We start from the raw sequence: 18,166 nt of genomic DNA on the forward strand, positions 1-18,166 counted from the left end.
TGGGTCACTGTAAAACAAGAAAGATCCAAACTGGACCCCAAGAGATGGGGGGATTCTAAGAGAAGGAAAGAGCAAAGATAAGGAATGGGACAGTGGACTATCACAGAAGCCAGGGGCTCAGAGTACCAAGAATGGGAGTTTGGGTTTTATCCTATATGCAGTGGATTTTAGAGCAGCAGGAGAATTATGCTAAAAGCAATCAAGTACTAATTTGATTACTAGTCCAGTTTTGCATGGAGCTTGTCTAACCATTTCTACCATTTTCTTTTCTTTTCTTTTCTTTTTTAAAAAGGAGGAGGGTTTCCTTTTTTTTCTTTTTTAAATATATCTTTATTGATTTCAGAGAAAGGAAGGGAGAGGGAGAGAGAGTTGAAACATCAATGATGAGTCAATGATCGAGCCCGCAACCCGGGCATGTGCCCTGACTGGGAATTGAACCTCAATCTCCTGGATCCTAGGTCGATGCTCAACCGTTGAGCCATACCGAGCCGGGCTCTACCATTTTCATGAGTGCATTTTCCAATCACAGCCAATCAGAGCCAAACTCTTATTCAATGAGCTCAACTGTCATTTTACAAAGTCAAAGAAAAGTTTTAAAAGTAAAATAAAAATCTGTCTCTTGGGGGGTACACTTGTTAAATGAATTACATCACCTTTCTAAGCACTGGGTCTCTATCCACCACTAGAGAGATGAGGATGATCCCTGGAACACCCGCCTCACTCTCCCCCGTCAGATTTTTTGTTGTTCTTGTTTGTATGCTTGTTTTATTTTGTTTTGTATTTCTAATCATGTTTTAATTGTACGTAGCACACAGACATGGGAAACACCTTTACTCACCACTGAATGAATCCTCACCCCACACGCAGAATATCACACAGTAGCTGATTGCCTAGTAAGTCCAGCACTGGCAGAATCACCCAATTTAGCATGTTTACTTCAGGCAGGAAATTCCCTTTAAGAAAGAAACCCCAAGTGCAAAATAAAGAGCCATGAGCCAGAACTCAATTCCACCCTACAATAAGCACAGCTTTGAGACTGAGGCTCACCAAAACTCTAAGAGATCTAGTTCACACCCCTGACTTAACAAGCCTGGGGTGCATAAGCTAAAAATGACACCTACTTCAGCTTACTGACTCCCCCAAACTCCTTCTGTACTCACAGGTCTCCAGTGGACTACCAAAAAACAGAGGTGAAACCAAATCAAGGCAGCTTGGTGTTCTAGTGGAAATTATTTCAAGGTGAGGCTTAATTCCACTCGTGTGATGCATTTAATGAAAAGGAAATCTGCCCAGCCAGACTAATGACCCTCCCTAACCATTCCTTGCCCTGCTCTGTTGAGTGTTTCCAAGAGACAGGTGGCTTGCTTGCAGAACTGTCTAGGTTTCCATCCAAGCCACAGCTGTGTTAGAGATGGACCAGCCTAAATAACAGTTCCTTTCCTATGAAAGGTCTCTCTTCCTTCTCCCAGTGTCTGGCCGGACCTCTTAAGAAAGCAATTCCGAGGTCTACCTTGTACCACCCCAAACATCTGCCCATGATGATTTCCTCCTTCCACAGCTCACCAACAGGAGTTAAGAGCACGTGGGCTCTGGAGGAACCACCACTTACCAGTTCTATGCCCTTACAACCCTAACTCTGCCCAAGTGACGGAGCTCTCTGGGCATCAGCTTCCTTATCTGCAAAATGGAGACAATACTGAGGAATTAAAGAATACATAGGGCCTTAGAAATCCAGCACCTGGTGCACAGTAGTCACTCAAATATTCACTAAAATGGAGTTATCATAAATGTATGCTCAAGCTCTCAGTCTGGGGAGAGGAACACAGTGAGGAAGGAGAAATGACCAACACTGCAGCTCCGTATCTTAAGGCTGACACAGACAGGAGGGTGACTTCATTATTTCAGAATAGGCAAGCAGTTAAGTAACAGAAAAAAGGTCCATTCAAAAAAGATAGTTCTACCCTTTATGGGAAGTCTACTCACAGGCAACTTTTGCTAAAAGCCTTGAAGTTTTTTTACAAGGAGTCAATCAATAAGCATGGTCTCAAGTTGAACAACAGGAATATGGGGTTCTGGAAGGCAAGCAGAAAAAGCCACAGGCCAAGGAGTGTACCCAGGTCTCACGAGTGCAAAAAGAGGATACTTGCATGGGTTCCCAGAGCAAAAAAAGCAGAGATGTCCTGAGAGATGACACTGAGGACAAGCAAGCTAAGCTGCAACTCGAAAGGCCTCCAACACTGGTAATTTAAAACTGCATTCCTGCCCGGCCGGGCGTGGCTCAGCGGTTAAGTGTCGACCTAGGATCCAGGCGATCAGGGTTCGATTCCCGGTCAGGGCACATGCCCAGGATGTGGGCTGTAGCCGATCAATGACTCTGTCATCATTGATGTTTCTATCTCTCTCTCTCCCTCTCCTTTCCTCTCTCTGAAGTCAATAAAGATATATTTTAAAAAATAAAGAATAAAACACTTTTTAAAAAAAATTTAAAAAAATAATAAAACTGCATTCCTGGAATTACAAAGATATGTAAATTACTATCTAGAAATAGACGAGTATGAAGGTGGTGTTATTTCCAGACACCTCATCTGTCAGTTTGATTGTTTCCTAGTGTCAAAAGGAACACAAATGAAGACACACACACAACTTTATATATATATTACTTAGCAACTTTTTGTAAGCAAAAACCAAGCAATTTTTAATAAGAATTATAAATAACCACCTACACCTTGATGATACCACTTTTTACCAAATTCTTTCATGTACGCTACCTTGTTTGTTTCTATTAATAGCATGGGAAAATGCTTAAGTAATAAGTCATACCTGTACAATAAGATTGTAATTCAACTGAGCAGAGCAATGGGATTAACTAAAGCCAACAGCAGCAGTAAATGAATGGGGGAAATATCCACTGGCACATACAAGTTTAACCTTTACACCAGAGATTAGGAAGGAGCAAAGCAGTTTTTAATATGCACTACTCTTAGAAGTAATAGTTCTTTTCCATCCTCTGACAGACAACTGTGCCCCAATTACAGAAGTATGAATTATGGTATTTTATTTCCTATTCTTTCAGCAGACACAGATTTCGGGAGAATACAGTGACATTATGCACATCACCTGGTGTAGGTGTTCATAGTCGTAAGTTCATAAGCGTAGGCATAGTTCATAAGCATAAGTATATTGTGCTGAAGAAGGGTTTCTCTCTGTCTGCAGGTTCAAGGGTGTGCATGAACAAATGTCCCACAGCAGAGAGCAGGTGCTAAGCTGCTGGTCACACAAGGGGTCACAGCCATAATTTTTCTAAGTCCACCCATATCCAACACCACCACCAAATGATCAGGTTGCCAGCTAGACTCCAGGCTGACAACAAATCCTGGAGAGTTTTACGAACAGTGGGAGCTTCAGTGAAGAGCCACAGAACACAAATCTTTCATCTGCAGCCACTGCAGTAGACCTATTCTGGCACATTCTGACATTCCTTATGCCCAGGAAAGAGAACAAGCTGAGAAAGGGGTACACAGGAGCCCTGGGCAGGTTTGTATCACTGCTGACACACAGGTTACTTGAGGGCTCTGTAAAAACCTCTGCAGGATTTTTATAAGAACCAAAATAGGTGTTCCACATTGTTTCTGCTTCATGAATTTGCAAAAGTCTGAAAAAGCGCAATGCATGCAAAAAGGAAAGTCTTCAAAACCATAAAGAACCTTTTATTTTTATTATTACTTTTTTGAATCCTCATCCAAAATGTTTTTATTGATTTTTAAGGAGAGAGGAAGGGAGAAGGGGGGTGGGAAAGAGGAGGGGGATGGGGGGGTGAGAGAGGGAGTCATCGATGTACTGCCTCTTACACGTGCCCCGTTCCAGGATTGAACCTGCAACCTAGGTATGTGCCCCTACCGGAAATGTGGTGTACAAGATGATGCTCCAACCAACTGAGCCACCCAGCCAGAGCCAAAACCATCAAGCACCTTTTAATTAACACAGCAAGAAATTTCTCATTCTCAAAATAAAATCTAGTTAATTCGTTTTAGTACATGCTCCTTGGGTGGGCTTTAGGGCTCTAACCCCGTTCCCCCACAAATTGTTCAATGTTCACACATACACGTTTTTCTAGAGAAAGAATCCACAGCACCCATCATATCCTCAAAGAGATCTCAGAATCCCCCCTCAAATTAAGAATTGACGCTCTCGTGAGAAGGAGGGCTAGTCTTTGGCCACTCACTAGACCCTCAATTATTCTGAGCCTCTTAAAGGACTAAGTAAAGCCAACAGCAAGAACTGTAGAAACATGATTACTCTAGCAGAGCTTAACACTTGTTTTTGATTATGGAAATCTGAGTAACTTTCTGTAATACTAGAGGAATGCCAAGCAGCAGACTTTACAAGAACTCAAGTACAGAAACAGCTTAGCAAATGGCAATGACGACAGTTTTTGCAGGCATGGACAAAGACGAATCCAGGCTACTGAATTGTTCTTGGTTACAATTTCATTCATCTAAGTGTCTACTGAAATTTATCTACCTGGTATCTTATCTGACTCCTGCCTGTGACTCCTTGATGGTCTAAGCCCATCATACCTCTGTTTCCTGAGGGTTGTTTTTCTGGCCAAACTGGGCCCTTTCATTGGTGGCCCAAGCCCTCACTCACCCAAGAGACTCCTGAGACTTGGCTTGACTCCTCCCAGAGCCCCATAGCAGCTCCCTCTGTACCAGGGACCTGGTAAGATAAACCATGTCTTTCATTTATTCCTCTACCACAGGATTCTATACATACATCCTTAACCATATGCACTTTTACTTCCCCCCACCTTTAAATTGTATCTTTTTAGAAACATCAATCCGCTGGGCTGCTTCCTGCATACCCCCTCTACTGGGGATCGAGCCCACAACCCCAGCTAGTGCCCTTACCAGGAATAGAACAGGCGACCTCTTTGTACATAGATGACATTCAACCAACTCAGCCAGGCTACCCTTTTCTTTCTTTCTTTTTTGCAAGTAGCATGTACAAATGTATTGATTTTAGATTATTTCATAAAGTAACTCATGCATTACATACCTTGGAGTATGTTTCAATCCTTGACGTAATACACAGGTTTATTACTGTGTAGAATGCTGATATCCTCTGTAAAGTATTTTATTATTTTTTATTGTTCAAAATATTACAGATGTCCCGTTTTTTCCCCATTGACCCCTTCCACCCGACACCCACTCCCCACCCCAGGCCTCCATCACACTATTGTCTGTGTCCATGGGTTATGCATGTATGCATATAAATTCTTTGGTTAATCTCTCCCCACCCACCGATACCCTTTCCTTACGTAAGTCATTCTAAGTTGATTTGAACTAATTCTGGTTTATCACCTTAGTATGAAAAATTAACTTCCCTTTCAACCACCCAAAATTTCTTGTTTCAAGTTAGGGAATATACTCTACTTCTACTGTAAAAGACAAAAGTATCCCATCTAGCACATCTCATAATAATGAGCAAGATGCTGCTGGAGCTACTACTTGAGGTAAACAAGCTGGGGGCAGTGATAAGCTACAGGTGCCATGTTTGAAGCAAGGTGGTTCTGCATTCTGTCCTGAACATGGACATGATGAGCAATGATCTGAGCCAGAGTCTCCTGCCATCAGAATGCACTACTGGGGAAGGCTTGCTCTTGACTTTGAGGTCAGGATATCAGAGACAGAGAACAAGCTCCAACGTCCCTGTTGGAGCTCCTGGATTCAGCTGTACCTGATCCCCAGTCCAGACTTCTTGACACACCAGCCAACAAATTTCCTCTTGTTGTAACTAGTTATTTATGCCAGAGAGACCTATCCAATACAACCATTTCCTAAAAGAAGAGGCATCTTAATTTAAAAGTTAGTAGGACAATAGCTAAGAAAATAGGACAAGTAGCTTGCCGTACACACAAGCATACGACACTCTATACACTGTACTTCCTGTTTTGCCTATTGCAAACTACTGACAACCTTCACCACTACATGCTTCCTCAACTTCGTTACACCACTCTCACTCCCTACAGAGCTTCTAGCAAACACTGGGTCCAAGGAAGAAAAGAAAACTAAAGACGAATGCAGTTCGCCTGCTACTAGAAAGCATATCCAGGAAGGTCACTCGTGGGTAAGTGATGAAGAAACAGATTGCAAAACGGCCAAAAGGGGGGGGGGGGGGGGAATCAAGGTACCCATGGTTACCACTGAGTAGTATCTAAAACAATGCTATTTCACACGGTTCTGATATGACCCACAAGAAGAAACACATTTTATTATGTACACAATACATAAATCAAAGTTTTTATAAAATACCCTTGAATGGCTAACACTCTTTGACATTTCCTTTTTTTCCTTACACAAAAACTGCAACCTACTTAATTCATTTCATTACTCACAGTTTGAAGAGCACAAAATAAGAATTACTTTTCTCTTAAAATTTAGATTCTGGTCAAAGTTCTTGAAGCCAAAACCTATTATTCCATTTCACATATGAGAAACTGAGGCTTGGGAGGGTATGCAACTGGTCCAAGGCAGATATAGTGTGCTCCTACAGCCCAGTCCCCCCGCCCCCCAACCTGCGTTGGAAGGTTCCACACTCCATGCAGTTCTCCCATTTCAACCCTCACAACAACAATCTGTTCCCATGAAATATGTGTTTCCTCAAACACAGTGGAAAGTGTTTCAAGTGTAAAATCCCCAAATTTATCTCAGCCTTCCTTTTCTTTTACACAAAACAAAATTTCAAATGCCAATTCACTCACAGGCATGTATGTGTCATTGCCTGGGGTAAGACAACTGTGGACATTAGCCACCCACAAGGACACAGGAATTACTAATTCCTGTTTCTGGAAATTGCACAATACCAAGCCCAACACCTCTCCCCTGGAACTGCTTCCACAGTGTGCCACTGTCTGTGGACACAACAGCAACTAGGAACAAACAAGAAGTTTCGGTCGTAGGCAGACAAGACCAGGAAGATGACAACAGGCAAAGTGGGGTCTGGACAGCTTTTCTCAAAGCTCTTCAGGCAGAGCAAAGCAAGCACTTCCCATCTCCCAGGAGTATATAATACAGACAGAGGCTCCCCTTCACTCCCCCAATCTGAACACAATAACGATATGAGACACCCCCCCCCCCCAACACACAGAACCCATTTTACAAATAATGAAACAGGTTTAGGGATTATGTAACTTGCCTAAGGTCAAGGCCAGAAGGGAGTCAGGCTGGGACTGAAACCTTACAGGAGACTCCTTAGTTCTCCCTCTCCTGTACATAGTTCCACCCAAGGCCAACCAACCCTGCTACCACAGCTCAAAGTCCTGGAATTTCCTACATTGGGCAGAACAGGCCAATACTTGTCAAGGAAAAGATCACAGAACCACCCAAACCCAGGGCGAACCAAAAAAATCTTTATTTGTAAGCATGTCACAGGTCAAAAAGAAATGGCTTGCGCATTAGAGCACTCTTAATTGGCAGTTAAATGCTCAGATTTGACCAATCTCTGAAAGAAATATGTTCTCCAATTGGGTTTAACACAAAAGGCATTCCACATGGAACTGGATCCTAACAGGATCTAGTAGTGGTGACTGGCATGGGCTGGTTCTTCTGGTAAATACGCACAGCAGGACCTCAGCCTCTGAGCCAGGTACTCTATTTCCCTGGCATATCCAGCTGTTTTGCCTCCCTTCGAGGAAGGCCCTGACCTATTATAGAAACCTTCTAGGAGACCAGAATCCTTTCACCAAGGCCAGATGTCAACACAATTCAAATTAGGGCCAAAAGAGGTAGGGAAGGTATGAAGGGATGCTGTGCTTGTACAATGGAAAAACCTCAGTCCATCAGCAATTCCAGCACCTTGGCCACTGCCTTTGTCCAGATAACCAGACTTTAATGAAACAGACAAGTTACAGTTTAGACCTGAGGATACACTGGACCACCTTCCCCTGCTGGATCATTTCCCCCAAACTCTTCAGCCAGGATCCCAGGGTGGAAGACCCCAGAGTGGTCCCATTTTCACCAACCCCATTATCACCACTTTTAACCTCACTATCAGAAAAAAAACAAATTTTCACTTAACAACCCCAACCCCCACTTTAAATAACAGCTCACTTAGAGGAAGACACATATAGAGGGGGTACAAAAGGCACCTAGACGATCTTGGTGTCACCTAGTGACATTCAGTGACATGTGTCAGCTGGTGCACTTTCCTAGCCCTCATCAGCTTGATGATTACCCACTTCAATTTTGGCCATGGTCAATGACAGCAAGTAAGTAGCTAATCTTGAGAGGCCATTGCCTCATTTTACCCTCAGCTGAAAAATTCATAAATGATGTTTGGGGAAGGTTGAGTGACAATCTAAAGGTCACAGAACAGACAGCAGGGCCAGAATTCAAACTGGAGTCTAACTGTGCTGCACTGGTGGACTCAGTCTTTAGAGCAAGCCAGAAAAAAATGAGACAGGATTGGACACCAAGAGGCCACTCAAGCCCTCCTAGTCACCCTCCCCAGAGCATTCAGATAAAACACTGGACTCCTAGTGTAGGGTCAGGAATTCAGGAAACAAAGTCCAGCTCTGGGCAGGAGAGAGTAGAAAGGTCGAAGAGCAAGATCTTGAGGCACTTCTCAGAACAAACCCAAGATGACATTTTGTTTTTACACAACTGTCAAAAGTCTCATGCTTATAAACAGGACACTGTCAAGCTGTAATCAGAGAAATGGAAATTCATAGAACTTTTCTAGAAAACTAATTAGTATCCAGTTTTAAAAAATGCACACTCTTTGTTCTAGCAATTCCCACTCTGGACATGAAAAACCCCCCTCAAAAATCACATGCAAAAACAGTGGAATTAAACTACAGTATTTCATATGCTAAAATATTAAGCAACCATTTATTTTATCTTTAAAAAGAAAAATCCTCATCCAAAGATATTTTTCCATTGATTTTTAGAGAGTGGAAGAGAGGGAGGGAGAAAGGGGGAGAGAGAAACACTGCCCTGATTGAACCTGCAACCCAGATATGTGCCCTTGACCAGGAACAAAACCCAAGATCCTTTGGAGCGAGGGCTGACGCTCTAACCACTGAGCCAGACCAACCAGGGCTTAGGCAACCATTTAAAACAGAGCATTTTGGAAATGTTCACAGTGTGATATTTTTTGAAAACTTGAGAGTACAACCCAACTTTGTTGCTCATATGTAGGAAAACTAGAATAAAAATAGATGTAAGAGATATTTTTTAACATTAAACATCACCTTAGCATTCTGTATTCTCTAAATTCTTTAAAATGATCATGTACTACTTTTGTTTAAAGAAAATATCCTTACAATCTCATTTTCAAGTGTGGATGAACCTGTGTTATTCCACTTCAGGGTTTGGTCAAGAATGGGACAGATGGCTACTTTGCCCTAACTATATCTCTTTAGAATGAAATATATTCCATTTCTGCTGGGATATGCTTATGCTGTTTAATCAGGTTGAATAACTTGAAGCCTATTTAGACTGAAGAAAAAATTAAGTGTTTCTAAAATCACCCTTCATAACAACAGTAGTATAAATTTGGGGTGCATCTTTCAAACTGTTTTCTGTGCCTTATAAGCATGTCAAACCGTTCTCTAACAATGTACAATTAAAAAAACCAAATGGGAATCAAACCACCCAGAATGAACATGTCAACATGCTGAAATCCTTGCCCTTTCATTTCCTCAATTTTTTAAATGGCCACACCATATTCCATTAAGCTTTTCTTTTAATCTCTCCATAAAAGTGCTAGAAAACCAATGCAGTTAAAAAACCATGTGTAGCCTCAAAAAGTTAGTCACTATGACACAGCAATTCCACTCCTAGGCATCTACCCAGGAGAAATTAATGCATACGTACGTCCACGCAAAAACTTGTACACAAACATTCACAGGACTATTCATAATAGCAAAAAAGTGGAAGCAACCAAAATATCTACCAACTGATGGAGAAAACGTAGCATATCCAGCCCTGGCCAGTGCTGCTCAGTGGTTAGAGCGCACTAAAGGGTTGAGGGTTCAATTCCTGGTCAAGGGCATGTACCTGGGCTGCAAGTTCTCTCCCTACCCCCAGTCACGGCATGTGAGGGAGGCAGCCAATCAATGTGCCCCTCACACATCTCTCTCTCTCTCTCTCTCCCCCCCCCCACCCCCCTCTGAAAAAGCAATGGAAAAAATGTCCTCAGGTGAGGATTAAAAAAAAAAAGTAGTATACCCATATAATGGAATATCATTCAGTCACAAAAGGAATAAAGTACTGATTCATGCTACCACACAAACTGTGCAAACATTATACTGAGAGCAGCCAGACACAAAGTTATATGATTCCTGAAATATACAGAATAGGCAAACACTGGATTGTACACTTTAAATGTTTTGTGTGTTTTTTTTAAATTATTGATTGGGGGGGCATAAATGTGAGCAAGATACATTGATTGGTTGCCTCCTGCAAGTGCCCTGACTGGGGACTGAACCTGCGACCTTAGGGTGCAAGGGACAACACTCCAACTGACTGAGCCACACTGGCCAGGGCTGAACTGTACACTTTAAATTGGTGAACTGTATCATGTGTAAATTATGTCTAAGTAAAGCTGTTCCTACACGTAACTTATATTCAATAAATGTTTGGGGGATGAATACATTAATAAAGAATACACGTACCAAATAAAAGTCATTGTGCAAATACCTATCTTCCCTTGTACATACATATATATATATATAGTAGGAGCTCAGGAATAATTGTTGATATGGATTAACCAATCACATATACATGAATTGAGAATATTACAAAGAAAGTGCTCAATTTTTTTAAATCAAGTTTTTATTGACAATATGCGATTCACATTAAGAAATGCTACCCATACCTGTTTATTATTCTGCACTTCATCACCCTCTTAAAACACTTTCCTAGATGAGAGTTGAATGGCTGCCTAAGCCCACTCACCACATTTCAAACTGCTAAGTGGGAAATACACAGTAGACAGTGCACAGAAGCAATTGCATGCCACGCTGCCTGGACTATTAATAAGTCTACTGCAATTTCTAGAGACCTTACTACTATATTATTTAAAATTCACATTCCTTTTAAGTCACTACTGACCAATTTCAGTTGGTGTTATGGACATGTCAAAAAATTTTTAAGAAACATTCCTTCTTTTTAGAAAAAATGTATCTTTATTGATTACAGAGAGAGAAAGAGAGAGGGGGAGAGAGAGAAACATCAATGATGAGAGTCACTGATTGGCTGCTTCGTGCACGTCCCCTATTGGGGATCAAGCAAGCAACCTGGGCATGTGCCCTGACAGAGAATCGAACTGTGATCTCCAGGATCATCTGTCAATGCTCAACTGCTAAACCACACAGGCCTGGCTGGACATGCCAAATTCTTGCTCAATTATCTCTCCAGTTTATTCACTCAAAGAATCTTTTAAGTGCTCTTAAGGCACTAAGAATACAATATAGAATAAAAATAGCAAAGTGAAGCAAACAAAACCCTGTCCTTATGGAACTTACAGTCAGAGTCCAGAAAAAAAAAAAAAAGAAAGAAAATTTTATTTACAAACTCATGCCTTTTTCTTTTTAAAATCCTCACCCAAGGATATGCATTTTCATTGATTCTAGAGTGAGAGAATGAGAGAGAAACATCAATGTGAGAGACAAACATCGACTGGTTGTCTCATACATGTGCCCCGACCAAACCTGAAACCACAGAAGAACACTATTACCACTGAGCACACTGGCCAGAGCACAAACTCATGTCTTAGGAATTAAATGTCAGGATCAGCAAAGAATCCCCAATCTTCACTTTGCAAATGGGAATGTCCAGTCTTTTCTAAACACCAAAAATCGCGGGTTTATGGAATGTTACTACCAGTTTTCAATGACAAACTTTTCTTTCCTTTTTATATACTTGCCAAGAACAGAAAGACAAACATGATCTACTTCATAAGTTTATTCAGTTATCAAAAATCGAAACACTTTACAAGTACATAATTGTGACAGATGATGACAGTGGGTTGTCAGAAGATTTAACAGCCAGAGTCTTCAAGTCAATGAGATACCAAATGGTTTTTGCTTTGAATTAAGAAGTGGGGCTGGTGGGGCTCAATTGGGTGGAGTGTCGTCGGGTTCGATCCCCAGTCAGGGCATTCGGGAGGCAACCGATGGATGTTTTTCTCTCTCTCTCTCTAAAATCAATTAAAAATTTTTTAATTAAGAAAAAAAAAGACAAAGCATTCAATAACCTGAATTGTGTAACACGAAAATATCCACTACCTCCAAAAGCAAAAGTGCAATTTAGTACAAAGATCACAATTGGCTCAAAAAGATAACTATTGGAAACAAAGTCTAAGACTTATTTACTCCACAGCTTCAGTCCTTAGATACTATGTTTCCTACCAAGATAGGGAGTATAGTGGATAACAGGGGATGCACTTTGTTTCAGATCAGGCTTTTCTTTCTCGATTTGGTAAATGGAAACAATCTGAAAGTTTTATCTGCCCCAGGTTGAAGCTTTTGGGGAGAAGGGATTGGTTATAGACAATGCCTTGCTGGAAAATAATCCCCATCCAAATTAAAACGAAAGGAATGTTTTATTAAATTATTGGCAAGGTCATAAAACTGCCATCAAAAACCGTCTTGAAATTGAAAGCACATTCATAAATCCTTTAGAGTACCGCTTCCTTTACAACTTCCAAGGACTACAAATTTCAAGGACTCACAATTTAAGGAACTTGCCAGCCTCCTTCATGAAAATCTCCCAACCGTGTTATAGCACCAAAGAGCCACTGGCTTAGAGGTACACTGAGACTTGGTTTTTGTAATCAGGGACAGCTACAGCCCTCTCAAAGATAAGCAAAGACACTTCAATTCTCATGAGGCACAGACTCCAAGATCCAAGAAGTCACTTCTTGCATCCAACACACAGGTAAAAATGAACCCAACAAATGAACCCAAGGGACAAGACCATGAACCCCACCAGGTTGAACGAAACATATAAAAACACTTCAAAAAACAGTGCGTGGTCTTGAGTAAAAGGGAAGTTAGCCAGCCACTAAGCAAAAGCACCTGACTCATCCACCGGCCTGAACACTGTCCACTACACCAAAATGGGACTTCCCATCTTCGTCCACGGCCGGTGTTGGGGGCGTCCCTGTCAGGTAAAGCTGTGCCATTTCCGTGGGGGGGGGGGGGGTCATTTTCTTTCGCTGAATCACAACTCCACCACATCCCCACCCCAAACCACCGCCCCGCACAACACCGCAAATAAACGAGGTCGTGGCACAGATGCCAAGCGTGCAGCGACCGAGAAAAACAAAGCGCCCAGCGAGGGGCTGCCAGACTGAGAGTAGTTAGGTAGAGAGCCAGGCTCGCCCCCGGGGCAGAAGTGCAGCGCCAGCCTACTACTGGGGAACAGCCGCGTTCTCCGCAGTGCTCCGAGGACACTCGGGAAGGTGAGGAAATGGGGGCGGGGGCGTGTTGCCCCAGCCCGAGAAGGAGGACCAAGGCGAGCTGCGGTGGGAAAAGAGCACGCCGGGCCCGGCTCACGTGAGCGGCCGGGCTGAAGCCGGGCCCGGCCCGGCACGGGACAGCGGCGCCGCGGCCACCACGCCGGGCCCGGACTTACCCGGGCCGGGCGCGCCACGGGCCCCGCGGCGACCGCTTCCTCCTCCTCCTCCTCCTCCTCCTCACTTGACAAAATGGCGGCGGCAGGAAGTGCTGGGCGCCTCGGCCCGCCCCCCGCCCGCCCCCGGCAGCCCGCCCCGCCGCGGCGCGAGCGCCCCCCACAAGGGCCCCCGCCCGGCTGACGGAGCCGACCCCGGGGGCGTCGGCGCCTAAGACGGAGCAAGCGAGCGGCCCGACGCCCCAAGGCCTACAGCGCAGGCGACCCCGGCGCAAGCGGGTGGCGCGGGGACGCGGGAGGCCCGCAGGCCCGAGCCCATGTCGCCCCGGCCTCCCCGCCCTCGCGCCGATGGCGTCGGAGCTGGCGCACCGGGCCCATTACGCAATGCAGGTGACGCGGCCAGCGCTGCGAGCCCTCGCCGGCCGCCCCGCGCCGTTCGTAGCCCCGAAGGGCACCGGTCCTCACCTGAGACGCTAGGCCGCACGCCGCCCCCGCCGGCCGCCGCCGCCTCCTTCTCGAGCTGCTAGGCGGCGCCGGGGCCCGCCCGCCGCGCCCGCCGCTCTGCCGCACTCACACGCCCCGCTCGCCGGCGAGCACCGCCGGCAGCCGCCACCGTCGCAGCCACTGCTTCGGCTTCTCAGCTGCGGGAGAGCAGAACAAACAGCCCTGCCGCTGCCGCTGCCGCTGCTGCCGCCGCCGTCGCCGCCAGCGCACTGACGTCACCGCGCACGCTGCGCGCGCGGCCCAGCGTCGCCGCCGCCCGGCGTGCGCGGTCCCGAGATCTCGCCTGGCGCGAGCGAGCTCCGGAGAGCCCGCGGCCGGAGGGTAAGTGCGCTAGGCGGGCGCGCGGGGGCGGTGAACCTAGCCGACTGAGCAAAGGGACTCGTCAGATGGAGGGAGGGGACCCCGAAAACTGAGGGAGGAGGGTGAGGAGACCTCGAAGGCCAAGGGAGAGGATTCCTCAGACCCCGCTCAGACTGAGGGAGGGGGATACTGAAGGCTGAGTTCAGGGAAAAGATCTGAAGGCAGAGGAAGGCGTCCAGAATTTAAGAAGGGTCAGATGATCGACCCTCGAAGATACCCCAAAACTGATTGATGGCAGAGACCGAGGAGAGACGTCTGTCTGAGGGAGCCCCCCCGGAGAGGAGCCTGAAGGGTGTGGGAGGAGTTTGAGGGTGCAGGCGGCTAAGGTGAGACAGCTGCTGCGATGGGGGCGCCGGTACTGGGGTGAGGGAGAGTTGAGGAGGCTACCAACAAGGCTGCGGTAACATCTTTCTTAGTTAGCCGCCTCTATCTGGCTAAGATAGACGTAAAACTGGAAGGTGCTGGACTCCGGGCCTAGAGCACTCTCCCTCCAGTTGTACCCAGCTGACCTCTTCCTTAAGACTCAAACTACAGATCAGCTCCATTAAATGAGATGAGGTTTAGGTCGCTTGCAGCTTAAAGTGATGATTCTATGAAATTTTTCAAAGGAGAAACATAACCTCCTTTCCCATTTGCTCTTATCTTTACTCTTGGCATTTTTAGTCCCATCTTTTAAAAATGGACTCGTTATCCTAAAAAACCTACGTAATTAAAAAAATTTTTTTTGATGCCCCCTTCTTTCAGAATATATTGATATACTAGGATAGTAGTCAGTAGTTTTGAACCTGTCATGGAGTTTGCTCACTCTTCACCGAGGGCAATCATAAATTACTGATGAGTCCTGGACACAGTAAAGACTTAATTTTAACCCTTATTTTAACAAAATATGAGATAAATTATTAAGTAAAAAAATAAAGGCAGTAATAGTAATTGGTCCATTAGTAAGCTTCCTTCTAATTCTGTAATACAGAATATTCTGTATTACAGAATATTGAAACTCGTGAATATCTCATGGCTCCTAATTTTGCATGCTGGGCAATTTGCAGAAGATAGTTGGAAACGGAAAAAAGAATAGGAAGGTACACAGGGCTAAGTGACTATGGAACAACTTTTTTTTAAAGAAACCAGAATGTATCGATTTTAAGATGCCCTTTCCCACAGTTGTCTTGTTGCATTATCCACTAAATTTATTGTTGTTGCAGACAATAAGTGTCTTTGGAAGTAATTTGGAGCTCCCAGTTTGCAAGTTACATAATAAAATTTTTCCTTTGACTCTAGTCACAGTTTATTTTAGACAAAACCATAAATATTTAGCTAGATTTACTGGACCCAACTGGAGGGCTTTTGGCTATTGCTAGAAATCAAATCCAACCTGAAGAGAATATGGAAGCTGTAGAGGGAGTTCCAAAAGCTGTCTCCAAAATTCTTTAAAAATGTCTCATTCTTTTTGACTTACATAATGCATAGCTTAACTCCTCAAAGATACTCAAACTCAGAAAATGTTTACCCAGTTAAGTCAGTTTAATAGTGTCATTATTTAATGCTTCACACTTTGATAAGCTCTTTTTTACTTCTCTTGTTATTACTATGTTTGCAATACTAAAGCCCAGAAAAGAGTAATAAAAACATTAAGGAATGAAATATGAAGTATTACACAATATAATTCTGACTGGTATTATTTATTTTTAATAAAGTAATACATGACACCATTTTAATTGAACAATACAAAAGAATATGGAAAAATAAAGCATTCCCCCTCCCCCGACCAGAGTAACCACTTTGATGTGTTTATACCTATGCTATCTGATAGCCACTGGCCACATGTGGCTATTGAGTGCTTGAATGTAGCTGGCCCAAATTGAGATGAGCTGCAAGTGTAAAATACAAATTGCATTTCAGAGATTTAGTACAAAAAAACCCGTAAAATACCGTGTTCCTAACTTTTTACATTGATTACATGTTGAAATAAGTTTTTACATAGTTAAATAAAATACATTAGTACATTTAATTTTAACCTGTTTTTTACTTTTAAATGTGGCTACTAGAAAATTTTAAATTACATATGTGGTTTGCAGTATATTTCTATTGGCTAGCACTGGTCTACACTTTTATTCTATGCAATAATATGTCTACCTATAGATATAGTTGTGTTGTTTTCATTTAATATATCTTTGAAGTCATTGCACATGGATACTTGGAGATCTGCTTAATTGGGAGGTAACTTGGAGATAAAATATAGATATATAATAATTTAATTATTCTATTATGTACATTTAATTCATTTCCAGTTTTTCCATCATAATAATCAGAATTGTAGTGAATATCCTTATACATTTCTTGTTTTCTTTTCATACTTGCTAGGATTTTTCCAGGTTAAAAAATTATATAGTGTGTTCTTAAAAGCAAAAATAAATCTACAAAGCATGATCAGCTTTGGAAAAGCTGGAGGTATTTGATATGTTATGGCCTGAATTCAGGCCCACTTTTCCAATGAGTCCTTGCCCATGAGGTTACATTCTGGAATTTATAGTTTGGTCCTAGAGATGGTAAATGACTCACCCAAAATCACACATTTACACAGTTTAGAACTCAGAACTCCGGACTCCATGAAGACTGCCCGCATCTTTCCTCTAGCCCAGCAATTGATAAATTTTATCTATAAAGATCCAAGTAGTCAATATTTTAGACTTTGTGGGCCATACAATCTCTATAACATTGCCAGTCTTTAAAAATTTATCTTTATTGTTGAAAGTATTACAGATGTCCACTTTTCTTTTCCCCATTGACCCCCTCCCCCCTGCACCCTCCTCTCCTCCCAGGCCTTCACCACACTATTGTCTGTGCCCATGGGTTATGCATATATGCATATAAGTTCTTTGGTTAATCTCTTCCTACCCACCCACCCCTCACCACCTTCCCTCTGAGATTCGTCAGTCTGTTCCCTGCTTGTCTCTGGATCTATTTTGTTCATTAGATTCCACATATGAGTGAGATCATGTGATACTTGTCTTTCTCTGACTGGCTTATTTCGATTAGCATAGTACTCTCCAGGTCCTCCATTCTGTCCCAAAGGGTAAGAATCCTTCCTTTATACAGCTGCATAGTATTCCATGGTGTAAATGTACTGCAGCTTTTTTTATCCACTCATCTACTGATGGGCACTTGGGCTATTTCCAGATCTTAGCTATTGTAAATAACGCTGCTATGAACATAGGGGTGCATATATTCTTCTGATTAGTGTTTCAGGATTCTTAGGATATATTCCTAGAACTGGGGTCACTGGGTCAAATGGCAGTTCCTCCCCCCCCCATTTTTAATTTTTTGGGGAAACATAGTGGCTGCACATTCTGCATTCCCAGCAGCAGTGTACTAGGGCTCCCTTTCTCCACATCCTCACCAGCACTTGTTTGTTGATTTGTTGGTGGTAGCCATTCTGATAGGTGTGAGGTGATACCTCATTGTTGTTTTAATTTGCATCTCTCTGATGATTAGTGACTTTGAGCATTTTTTTATGTCTCTTGGCCATCTGTATGTCCTCTTTGGAGAAGCGTCTATTTAGGTCCTTTGCCCAACATTGCCAATCTTTATAGCTCTGCCATTATAGCACAAATTAGCCATAGTTAATATGTAAACAAATGGGTGTGGCTGTTTTAGTAAAACAATGG

At 43.3% G+C, this 18,166-nt stretch overlaps 2 protein-coding genes across 3 annotated transcripts in view; one reads left to right on the plus strand and one right to left on the minus strand.

The window, feature by feature from the left end:
* BRD4 (bromodomain containing 4) overlaps positions 1-14,322 on the minus strand; it is a 75,925-nt gene extending 61,603 nt beyond the window's left edge. Inside the window, exon 1 of one of the 2 annotated variants that reach the window (XM_081136769.1) lies at positions 14,103-14,322. The gene's annotated coding sequence lies outside the window, so the exon portion shown is untranslated. The remainder of the gene's footprint in view (positions 1-14,102) is intronic. The other variant, XM_081136770.1, reaches the window with a different exon arrangement.
* The window catches only part of LOC308556324 (olfactory receptor 1f45-like), a gene marked incomplete at both ends in the record, with an annotated part of 504,663 nt that overhangs the window by 256,882 nt on the left and 229,615 nt on the right, over positions 1-18,166 (plus strand).

The sequence above is a fragment of the Miniopterus schreibersii genome (assembly GCF_964146895.1).
Source record: "Miniopterus schreibersii genome assembly, chromosome: 4".
Lineage (NCBI taxonomy): Eukaryota > Metazoa > Chordata > Mammalia > Chiroptera > Miniopteridae > Miniopterus > Miniopterus schreibersii.